This window comes from Manacus candei, unplaced genomic scaffold, assembly GCF_025592945.1.
Source record: "Manacus candei isolate 608988 ecotype Guabito, Panama unplaced genomic scaffold, ASM2559294v1 h1tg000029l, whole genome shotgun sequence".
Lineage (NCBI taxonomy): Eukaryota > Metazoa > Chordata > Aves > Passeriformes > Pipridae > Manacus > Manacus candei.
In genome coordinates this window covers 2,414,117-2,426,346 of record NW_026138077.1, presented here as the reverse complement: position 1 = coordinate 2,426,346, position 12,230 = coordinate 2,414,117, and the positions used below count along the sequence as shown (strand labels likewise).

The window sequence follows — 12,230 nt, the reverse complement described above, 5'->3', positions numbered from 1 at the left end:
TCATCTACAGCCACCACCTGCGACTCCTGGAACGCTTCCATCAACGCTGCCTCCGTACAATCCTAAACATCCACTGGTCAGATTTTGTGACCAACACATCTGTTCTAGAGCAAGCAGCAGTCACAAGCATTGAGGCCATGTTGCTGAGAACACAGCTGCGATGGGCAGGGCACGTCTCCAGGATGAAGGACCAACCACCCCCTCCCTAAGATCCTGTTTTATGGTGAACTTGCCACCGGCTGCCGCATGAGAGGAGCCCCGAAGAAAAGATACAAGGACTCCCTGAAACAACATCTCAGCCTTGGCCATATTGATCAACATAACTGGTCTACTCTGGCCTCCAATCGGGAGGCCTGGAGACACCCCATCTATAACGCTGCTGTCTCCTTCGAGAACACACGCAGGGTCACTCTCGAGGAAAAAAGGCAACGCAGAAAGAACCGTGTCTTGCAGAATACCCCACCTAAGGAGTCTTTCTGCTGTGCCTTTTGCAATGGGATATGTCTGTCTTGTATTGGCCTCATAAGCCACCAGCGTGCCTGTAGCAAATGTGGATAGAGCCTTCCCAAATCTTCGTTCGCGAAACCCGGCCATGATGATGATGAAGTACTTCCAAAAGAAGCCCTTGAAGTGATTCAAGAAGTCATTTGAAATGATTCCATGAAAAGAGATTGGGATAGCTATAACATTTGTTTCTTCCTGTTTGCCAGGCCAAAAAGAGCTGGAAAAGAAAGGAGGGATGCAAACAGACGTACAGGAGTGTGATCACTGGTGCTGGTGACTTCGTTCTTCACGTTGGGGTGTTTTCTGCTATCAACCCACTTCAGGATAGTTGGTGCACCTCACTGGGGGTACTCCAGAACCATCTGGATGCAATCCTGTGCAATGTGCTCCAGGATGACTCTGTTTGAGCAGGGAGGTTGGACCATTGATCCACTGGGGTTCCTTCCAACCTGACCCCTCCTGTGATTCTGTGAAACCAAACCCAGCCAAGGGCTGGAGAAGAGCCCCTGAAATTCTTGAAATCTTGAAGAGCCCTTGAAATTTCTCTTGAAATTCTCCCATCTTAGTCTAGGCTTGGGGGACTGCTGGACTGTAACAGGTAAGGGAGGTCAGAGCAAAGGTTGCTGCTACCTGCAAAGCTGCTGTGGGAGAGTGGCTCATATCTGAGCTGGAAGCAGCTCAAGGACTGGTGGATCAGTTCCCAGCAGCAGCCATGGGGATGGCCTGGAGGAAGCAGCTGAAAGCAAACAAACACGGGGTTTTTACTCCTTCAGAGAACTGTCTGGGTCACCTCCTTATCTGTGATTTGTGTTTCTCAAGAATAGGCTGCTCAACTATCTGGATAAGAAGACTCACCACCTTGGAATTAGAGCTGGGAAATGTTTTTGGAAAAACAGAAGAGGTGCTGGAGGAGAATAGTGTTGTCTCTCTGGCCTGGCAGGTTTGTATAGATTTGTTTTTTTCCATTAAGATGAGAAATTGATTACTTTATTTGGAGAGAGGTATTCCTTGGAAAAATCATTATTTGCTTGCACACCATGTCCGTGATGTCCTGTTGCTATGATCCCAAAAGAAACAAACAGTTTCCTTGTCAAAAACATACCACTCTCTCAGCAGGCTGTGCCTAAAAGCTCTGTGTGTCTTCCTCCTCCTCCAGACATGTCTCCCACTTCCTCCTTTAGGCTTTCTTGAGTACTTAAAAGACATGTTGTCTCGTCTTTCTTTCTGTCTGTGGGTCTCAGAGTCAGTCATTAGCAGCTTCCAAAGTGTGTTTATAATGTTCTGGAAGGACAAAGATTTTTAGCTCTGGATTAAAACGAGATGACATTTCTACTGACTTTTTTTTTTTGGTTTGACTCTTTAGACTGTACTGCATTTCACTTTTCTCCAAGTGGTACTCCTCATCCCTTGTGGACTTTAAAATAAGATGGAAAGGGAAGCATAACAAAGGATAATTGGATTAAAACCAGTGTTTGATTGTGGTAATGTAATGTTTCTATCTGGCCTTAGTCTCTGAATTTCTAACTGAGGGACAAGCAGTGCCCAGTGTCAGGGCTAAGTGTGGAGGACAGCAAGGATGTAGCACTGAATCACAGGAGAGAGGCTGTCCCATGGCAGGGTGGGATAATCTGGTCCAGGAGGGAGCACGTGTGCTATCCATGGTGTCTCAGAGCACTGTTACTGCATGGATGATGTTGCATTATATTATTGCACGAGTGGTCTGTGCTCCTGTATTTCAGCTCTGTTCTAAGGGCTGACAAGAGGGAGGAATTCTGTGCCAACCACACCTCCCAAAGGACTTCTTAGCTTTTTTATGGCTGGACCACAATGTGGGGCTTCCCCTCTCTAGGGTGGCTGCTGTTTGCTCTGGAATTCCCAGCATATTCAGGCAGCAATGGCTCTGCTTTTGCATGGAAGGCTCAGGTCTATTCTGGGTGCACAAACTATGCCAGCCCTCTGAGAGCTGGTTTCACTGAGCTGGTTTTCACTGAGCTGCCATTCACCATTGTGCAGGTCTGTCAGATATTGCTGACATTGACTCATGGGGAAAATCTCATTTGTTTTTCAGAGTCATTCTGTGGGCAACAAAAAAGCACAAATGTAAAGAGATATTGACATTCAGTGGTGCAGCCTGACCCTGCCTGAGCTGCAACAGAAGGAAATTTGCCTTGCCATCAGAGTTATGTGTGTGCCTATTTCCCTCAAACCAAGTGGGAAAACCTTTGGATCCCATTTAACAGGTTGAGATGACTCAGTCACCAAACTTAGACTCCCAGCTGAGCTGGGCACCCTGCCCCAGTACATACAGTATGTGACACAAAGATTGATTCCTGTTGGCTCACTGACTGGCAATTTTTTTGTAGCATGTTGCACAGTCCTGTCCTGTTAAACTCCCTGACAGCTTCTGCTCCCTGCTGTGCCTTGTGGTGTGAGCTGGACCTTCGTTACCCTCAATGCACAGTGAGGAATGGGCAGATTCTAACCTAATTACATGGTCTCAGTCTCCTCCTTATCATTACTGCCAGGTTCTGTGGGACATTTCTTCAAACATCTCATCTCTTACGAGCTCATTTCTTATGGCCTGCAACAGGGGACAAGATTTTCATAAACCTTTAGCAGCTATGAGATGTAAGGTAGGACTTTTCCAAAGCACTTACCCTATGAACTCCACTTCTGTGGAAATAAGGGGTGGATGATCTCGATTTCTGTGAATCCAGGGTAAGAGCAACAATAGGATTTTTGTAAAATCTGACAGAGTAAGCCAAGTTTTCAGCACTCACCATCCTGAATTCTCTTTAAACACAAGAAATTAAATCCCAAACAAGAGCCCCAAGGGAACATAAAATTTTCCCCATGTATTTCAGCCCACAACAAGGGAGCTCACCTGAATGTTCCTACCTCTGTTTATCCTGTAAAATGGATATCAAAGAAATAATTTGAACAAAAGGTGGACTTTTCAGATATATGAATGTGTGATCTTGAGTTAAATGAGCCTTGGTCCTGCAGCATCAGGGCATTTTCTGAAAGGCTTCTGCTCTAAAGCAGAGATAGCAACGTTAGTCTCAGGGGGAACAAGTTTCTCCTAAAATTATCACCAGGAACAATCATAGAGTGGTTTGGGTTGGGAGGGTCCTTAAAGACCATCTTGTTGCATCCCCTACCATGGGCAGGGACACCTTCCACTAGCCCAGGTGGCTCCAAGCTTCATCCAACCTGGCCTTGGACACTTCCAGGGATGGGGCAGGCACAGCTTCTCTGGGCAACCTGTGCCAGGGCCTCCCCACCCTCATAGAGAAGAATTTCTTCCTATCCTGTCCCCGAATTCGGTGTCATTAGGCTGTAAATTTAACATATGACCAAAATGAAGTGGGTAGGTTACATTTATCCTATTTTTATTAATCAAGAGATTGGGGATTTCACCTCTTTCAATGACACTATGTGAGACAGACTTGATGTGATAAGCCCTAAACAGGCAGATAAAAGGAGTGAGTGATTCCTGCCCAAAATATTTCTAATGTAAGTAGACCAAGAAGGAGGTGATGAGGGGACATAAAATTATATGATTTTTTTTGAACAATAAGACCCTAAATGGTTACTGGGTTAGAATTCCCACCAGATTTCAGCCCAGGTTGACTCATCTGCCTACAATTATCTTCTCCATTGGCTTGAGGAAGGACAGCCAGCAGGGTATGATGTCACACCACCTCCTTGCTGCTACCTAGCCCAGAGGGCCATGGGTGTGTTTGAGTGGGCCTAGTTCTTGGAGAAGGACTGAACTCCAAATCCACTGTTCCTCGAGTCTCAACTAGAAAATGTTGTGTCCTCTCAAAAAGAGTTAATACAGCTTTTTCCTGTAGCTTATGGAAGCAATTCAGTATCCTCAACATCATCTGGCTTCACAAAAACACTGAAGTCTGAGTGAAAAGCCCGTTAAAGCCAACCTTTATTGGAGCTCTCCATCTCCCAGATGGAAGGGCTCCAGCTGTGTAAGGAGGCAGCACAGAGCTGCCTCTCCCTGTCTGTGTTCCTGGCTCTGCATGCCAGTGTGGTGAAAATAACCGTATTTTCAGTCTAATGCAAATATTTGGGGCTTAATTACCGTCTGCTTTGGGGCTTTTCTTCAGCTGAGGCTGAGGAGATATGAAGAATTTGGCTGCTGTTTCCTGCTCCTGCACCACCCAGCCACCCTGAGAGCTGAAGCATCCTGGTGGCTGCTGTGTTTTCAGTGGCTCCTCTGGTAGGAAGGGATTAGAGGGACTTACAGCTACTTCAATACCCTCTTGTTCCAGGCATGTGTGTGTCAGTCCCCAGCAGACCCCTTGGCTGTGTGTAGCTTTATATAAAAGAGGGACACTAAAATCTGTTTATAGGCTGTCTGAGCAGCCCGTTATTCAGGCTGGGTTGTTGACTCTTGCCCATCTGATATCATTCAAAGGCTTAGGTATTGCCAGGGAACAAAAATAACTGCTGTTACTTCCTTCTAGTCAGCAGAATTAACTGTTCTTAAGATGACATTTGCTTTCATGGCAGAAGCAGTGCATCCCAAAGGTCCTGTTAATAATGTATACATGGCTGAAAAGGTGCAAATCTGGGTTTTCTTGGGCTTAGGATGATAGAAACAGAAATATGAAGGCAGCAAAGCTGCCAGAGAGCCTTCAGCTCTGTCTGGCACTTATGTTCATCTCTATTAAAAGAACTTGCAGAAATTATAAGGGAAGGAGACAAAAGGCAGCCCTGTTAACGCCACGGGTTCTTCCTTTTCCACGGTAGAGTCTTGGAAAGGCCCTTCCCTCCTCCTCCTCATCCCAGCTTGTCTCAGGAGTATTTGCTTCGTTAAATAGAAACTCTTCTGTTTCCTGTCTGTTGGTTTTTGGAGTCAGTTTTTAAGCCCTGACTCACTCTCTGGGGATGTGCACTGGAAAACTGATGGGAACCAATTTCCTATCAGCAGCTGAGATGCAATTCTTGGCTCCCCTTTCCTAGGGAATCACAGTGTGCAAACCTGGACAGCATCATGTGCACAGTGGAAGAGACCAGGCACCTCTTGAGGGCTCAGTGTGTGAAATCCTGAGGCAAATACTCATCGCAAAGTTAGGGCACGAGGGAGGTGGGAGGGGAAAATATCAGCTCATAAAGCTTTGACTGCTGGCTCAGGAGAAGGGAAAGGAATACATAAAAAGTGAATATAGGTCTGCTTCTTTTCTAGGTCACAGCTGAAATTAATCATGAGAGATTTAGCACTGAAGTGGGGGAGAAAGCTGAAAAACTAGGAGAGGCACTGCTCGAACACTGGCAAGCCTAATGTATCTTTCCAAAAAGAAGGATGGAGGATTTGCTCCGTGTAAGGTCACACAGCCATCACAGAATGGTTTGGGTTGGCAGGACCTGAAATCTCATCTTGTTCCACCCCCTGCCATGGGCAGGGACACCTTCCCCTAGCCCAGGTTGCTCCAAGCCCTGTCCAACCTGGCCTTGGACACTTCCAGGGATCCAGGGGCAGCCACAGCTTCTCTGGGCAACCTGGGCCAGGGCCTCCCCACTCTCAGAAGGAAGAATTGCTTTGTAATATCTAGTCTAAACCTGCACTCTGTTAGTGTAAAGAATCACAGAATCACTGAGGTTGGAAAAGCCCTCCCAGCCCACAGAGTCCCCCCTGTGCCCCATCCCCACCTTGTCCCCAACCCAGAGCACTGAGTGCCATGGCCAGTTCTTCCTTGGACACCTCCAGGGATGGGGACTCCAAACCTCCCTGGGCAGCCCCTGCCAAGGCCCAACCACTCTTTCCAGGGAGAAATTCCTCCTGATGTCCAACCTGACCCTCCCCTGGCACAGCCTGAGGCCGTTCCCTCTCCTCCTGTCCCTTGTTCCCTGGGAGCAGAGCCCGACCCCCCCCGGCTCCCCCCTCCTGTCAGGGAGTGGGAAAGAGCAAAAAGGTCCCCCCTGAGTCTCTTTTTCTCCAGGCTGAGCCCCCCCAGCTCCCTCAGGAGACAGATCTGAACTCCCCCCCCAGCTGCTGTAATTCCTTTAACTGCCCAAGTCCCTCTATGGTGGCTACTTCTCCCATTGAAGGAATGCTGAGAGCTGCTCTCTGGGTGCACCTCTTGGCTTACCATAGTGGCCATGGTGCCTTGATTGCACTGTTAGAATTTAGGCTAATCGGAACCAAATGGGGCTTTGCTTGTAGAAAAGATTTTTCTGTACCATGATAGTAGTAGTTATCTCAGAAATATTCCTGGAAAGGTCGTGTTTTTCTCCCAAACGAGAACGTGGGCAGAGAATGGCACTCTAGGGACAATATCTGAGTCAGTCCCAACTATTTGTGGGGTTTGGAAAACCTTCTTTAAAGTGCTTCTCAGTGTCATTGGATGCATAAAGCAAAATTTATGCTGCTCTTCAGGTTAGGGCTGCACGTGCTCCCTTTGCCTAACTAGAAAATTTATCCCAGACCTGAAAGAAAACCCTTCCCTGATGTAGATAAATTCCTTTCTAATAAAAGCACATGTTCTTTTTCTGAAAAAAAACAAGATTTATCATGAGGTGAGTGGGAGAAAACTGCATTCAAAAGTGCACAGCAAGAAAGCACATCACAATATAGGCAGAGTAGTTATCAACAATTAGAACAGTTACTTGGAGGGTGCCCTGAAATAGCAAAAGGGCTTCTTTATTTGTGATATGTTGATTAATGATGTGCTAATAGCTGAGGCACGTCTGTAAATAACTAATTGGTTTTCAGAAAACTAAGCAGAGCCAGGGTCCTCTTTGGGCTGAAAGGGCATTTACAGCTTCCCAGGAAGGCAGACAGTGGGATTGTACAGCAGATCCTGGGAGTCACAACCATGGTTCAGCAAAGCCCAGAAAGCACATGCCTAGCCCTACCCTTCTCCATAAAACTTGTGACACATATTGACAAGGCAGAGCAAAAGAAATATTGGATTAAAGGGGAAAAGACTGAGTTGGCCAAGTCAGGCAGGAGGCCTGTGTTCAAGCCAGGAGCTGAAATCACCTCTCCTGAGGACGCTCTCTGCGTTCACTGCCAAAGGCAGAGATGACCTCCCCAGCTCCCTGGGTGAGATCCCAAGCTCCACAGGACCTGCCACTTGGACCCAGCTTCTTGCTGGTTGGCCCTCAATCTGCTTTCCAAGGGGACCATGAGCATCACAGTCCCACAATCTGCTTTCCAAGGGGGCATAAGCATCATGGGGAAATGCTGGCAGAGGGCTTTTCCCATTGAAAAAACCAAACAAAACCCACCAAAAAAACCCCAAACAAACAAACAAAACCACAACCCCCTCCCAAGAAAACCCACCCCCCCCCAAAAAAAAACCAAAAAAACAAACAAAAAAAATCCCCAAACCCAAACAAAACCCCCAAGCTACTACCAAAAGCCTTCCTGAGGCTTTTTTACCACAAACTCATGGAGAAGTTTAATGCCATGGTGAAGCACTATGTTGTGAAAGGTGGGGAGGAGAAGGAGAGCAAGAATTAATCCTGTGGCATGTGGTGAGCAAGATGTTCACCTTGCAGACAGATACTTTTCAGCAGTTAGTGGGGATGCAGTCCCTACCTAATTGTATTTACCCAATCCCTGACCTTTTAGATCAGTGGGAAGAGTCCCAGGCAGTCAGCAGACTTGGGAAAAAAGCCCCAAATGACAGAGAAATTTAGACTTTGAGAGTTTTGAACTGTGATTGCTTTTTGAGTCACGGCTGCGGGTATTTTTCTCTCTGTGCAGCTGTTGGGAGAGCTGTGGGTGGCTACTGGGAGATGATTGAATCCATGTGACATCCCTGGGGTAAAAAAGCTCTGTGGTGAGGCCTTCAAATGTTACAGCAATCCTAACAACCAGCAATTCTGACAGGCAGGTCTGAATCTGGGAGAGCAGGCATTGGCTCTGTTGTTGAATTCCTTGAGTAGTTTGGGCAGTCATAGCACCAACTGCCCCCAGTGTTATGTGAGAGGTCAAAGGGAGAGGTTGTTGCTCCCAGAAAACTGCTTACAAAAGAAAAGAGAAACAGAAATAAAGGGGCTGCTGAAAATTTGAAACGCTACAACAAACAGGAGGATTGTTCAAATGTGGGTGCTGAAGGCTCCTCTAGCTGCTTTTAGGTGCCTTCTCAAATGAGCTGGCCATCTGAGAAAGGTTTTAATGAGGTGAAAAGGAGCTAATCTGCTCCAGAAGTTAGGACCAAGGATGACTGCATCCTTGTAAGTCCTGTAGCAGTGGTACAGAGGAAAGAGAGGCCCTTAACTTCTGCCTGCTGTCGGGCTGCAGCTCAGGAAGCTGCGCGGCTGTGCTGCTCGCAGCTGCTGGCTCCTCTCTCTTCCCTGCTCTGCTTCTAAGAGGGGTCAGAACCAGGGCAGCAGTCAAAGTGCCAGAAAGAAGTTTCAGTGGTGATAACCGTAGTTTCTACTTCATCTGCAAAGCTGAAAATGGAGAGAGACCAAAAAAAGTCTGAAGCACCACAATGATAAAAATAATCCCAATTCCCTCACAGTCAGTCTCATCCCACCCCACCCTTTATTTCTTCTCCAGCAGGAAAATCTTTCCCCAGGATTGCTGGCACCCTTTGGAGGACAGATCCAGTACAAGAGTTGTGCTGGGGGTCAGAGAGATGGTGTGAAGGTCTGGGCTGGGATGTGGGTTTCTTTCAGGACAGTAAGTTCAGCTCATGGTCTGCCAGAGTTTTTTCCATGCAACCTCAAACCTACCTTTTAAACTCCTCTCTGATTCAATTTTCCTGCAATTAAGTGGTGTAGTACTTTTCTCTTCAGCTGTTTGGGTTGTCAGCTCTCTAGAACAGAGGTTGTTCCACCTCCTGGTCCTGGCTGTAGCTGCTCCCATGGTCTCCCTTTCAGTGAGAGAACAAGCACACATCCTCCTCTCTCTGCTCAGGACCAGCCAGGTCTTCCCCTCTGGGTTTCCCATCAGTCAAATCCTATCTCCAAATTGTCCCAGTGTGAAAGTACACCACGTGTTGTACCTGTCAAAGCATGAAGGAAAGCTCAGCTTCATGCAAACCCATTGCCTGAGCTGGAAAGGAGCAGGGTAGCTTCTCCCACACATCTGGTAGCGTTGCTGCCCAGCACACATTAGCCAGGCATTTAGAAAAACCTTGGGACAGTCTCTGCTCAGAGAAGGAGCTCCCTGAAGGTTGTGTCCCAGCCTACAGTGGGTCCCTCTGGACTGCTGGGCTCTCACTAGCAGGGCTTGGCCATAGGACACTGAACAGATCCTGCAAACTTTCCTCCCTTTGTGATTTTTTTTTTTTTTTACAAACAGGGCAAGACCATCTGTTATGCTCTGAGGTCATTAATGATTTCCAGGATTGCCAGGAAATAGAAAATACTTCTGCAGCATACGACATGTGGGGCAAACAAATATTATCCATACATATGCAAGGACACAGAGCAGGGTGTAGGATTTTATGAAATATTACAGTGCAGCGGCTTCCAGCGGTTTTGCCTGAGGAAGCTGCACAGCTGGTCAGGGCTGCTGAGCGCTGGGGAGATGAGCTGGATTTGCATGACAAAGGCAAAAACATCGCAGTGGTCTGTGACCTTTTCCTTGGTGCCTTCCCTGGGAAGGGGTTGCCTCCACCTGCAGCCAAGGATCTCCAAGGTGTTACCCTGGCACTCAAACCCACCACTTACCTGGAGAGCTTGGTGTTTTGGGCTGTAGCCCAGAAATCCAAATGAAATCCTGCTGGAGCCATTGGGAATGTTCCCATGAAATGCTCAAGGGTTTGCCTTGGATTTCATCTGCTTTCTGCAAATCTGATCCAAAGGGAGTGGAATGACTCTGCTTTGGGATACTCACGCTACCCCTTTGAGGAATGTTTCAGAGGTTGGGGAGAGCTGGTCTCCAAGTAGGAAGTGGGGCTCTAACAGGAACACAGGGGGCCCCATGGATCTAATCCCCCAGAAGCCTTAACGAAGCTCTTGTATGGGGCAAGGCCACTTAGTGCTGCTGTCAGACACTGGTAAACAAATCCTTCCTGGCCTGTGAAGCAGCTGAGAGTGCTCAGAGGGGAGCTGGGATGTGCTGCTGTAGTTTGGCAACGGGCAAGCAACATCAGCCATTGGCTTCTCTGGGACAGGCAGGACGAGGCTGTATTCATGGATCAGTTATCAGGAGTCTGACTCAAGTGGGAGACAGAAAGGCTTGTGATAAAATTGTCTGGATTTTTCATCTGCAGCCAGGAAAGGGAGCTTAATTTTCCTAGGCTGGCGTGGGTTTCCCAGGCTTTGACACAACAGTTTTTGTTTTGACACTGTCAAAACATTTCATTTTTCTATGCTGCTTTGCCTTTTTGGTGGAGATGCTTTTATTAGAATCTGACTTCAGTATGTTATAGACCATGCTATTTTTATAGTATATTAATAGTCTGATTTATTGTTTTACTGTTATTGCAACAAATTATCTCTACATCATTAAGAAGAGATTTTATGCTATCAGAAAAAGAAATCAGCATCGCTAGAACAAACTACATTGATATTTCAGGTGGGTTTAGGGCTTTTTTTTGTGGTTTGTTTGGGTTTTTTTAAAGTAATTCACCAATTAATTTCCACAATGCTATTTTTATTTAATTTGCCTTTCTAAGAGCTTATACAAAAATATTGAGGTTTTTCAGAGAACAAAAACTACACCTGCCAGCCCACCTGAGTGTGATTCTTTTTGTAGGGATAAGCAGGCATTCATTTCACTGGTATGAGAGTTCCTTTGTAAACCTATTTCATGATCCATGTGGTCTGGCAATAAGAACCTGCAGTAATTTAACACTACTGATTTTATAATATGTTATTACATATACTTGACTTACAAAAGCACCCAGAGTCAGAGAGAGATTGTTAATCCTCCTATTTTACATGTGGAGAACCTGAGAATGGAGAGAGCAATTATTTTCCAAAGCTGGTGCAGGGAATTAAAGGGTGATAAAACCTTTGTCCCAGAACTCCCACGCAGCATCAGGACCCCCAGCAGTTCCAACAGGTCCTACCTCTGCTTTCCATTCTGTCTTGCCAATGTTTTTTCCAGATCCCAGCCTTCTATAGAGACCTTGTAAAGCTCTTTCAGGAGCATCCACTCTGTCCTGTTTAAAACTGTGCTGTGTCCTTGAGGAAACAGAATTTTCCCTCCCTCTCTTTTAAACTTGTGGTATTTTCAGCTGTAGCATCACAGGAAATTATTTGGTATGATCCTGCGTAAAACTGTTTTCTCAACAGCTTCATGCCATCCAAAATTCTTACTTTCTGAAAGTTATCCCAAGAGTGATGGTTAGGACATGCATACTTCTGAATTTACTCAGAATTAGAAGCTTACCAGGGTTATTCTAAACTTAAAAGCCAAATTTGAGAGTAATAAAGGGCTTAAGCAGCCTATTGTGGTTTGATGGTCCTGCTCAGGTAGATAAGTGTATCCTTGCACATCCAGATTTCACTGCCAGCAGCCTTTTCACTCCATCGGGGTGAAACTGCATGGAATGGTGAGGACTGGCCAGTTGGATTGCAACGGGAGGGCAGGGATTGTAATATCTGTGGAATGCCCAAGCAGGGATCTGGTGCAGTGGAGTCTGGCTTGAAGTGGAGACTGCAACTCCTGCCTGCCCCAGAGCCGTGCCTTCAGTCCCCTGGAAGGAATTAGAGGGAGTTACTCACTGGACTCTCAGCACTGCCAGTGCTCTAGGACAGATTTACACAGGGGGTGACTGGAGACAAAGCTCCCCTGC

General features: G+C 46.6%; 1 protein-coding gene and 1 long non-coding RNA gene across 35 annotated transcripts in view; both read left to right on the top strand.

Annotated features, from left to right (window-relative positions):
* Window positions 1–12,230, top strand: part of LOC127472609 (uncharacterized) — a 177,550-nt gene that overhangs the window by 42,982 nt on the left and 122,338 nt on the right. The gene's annotated exons all lie outside the window — the stretch shown is intronic.
* LOC127472620 (uncharacterized) overlaps window positions 1–12,230 on the top strand; it is a 39,797-nt gene that overhangs the window by 21,732 nt on the left and 5,835 nt on the right. Inside the window, exons 6-7 of one of the 2 annotated variants that reach the window (XR_007905086.1) lie at window positions 1,329–1,444; window positions 5,711–5,845. This is a non-coding gene — a long non-coding RNA (uncharacterized LOC127472620). Of the gene's footprint in view, window positions 1–1,323; window positions 1,445–5,710; window positions 5,846–12,230 lie in introns of both variants that reach the window. The other variant, XR_007905085.1, reaches the window with a different exon arrangement.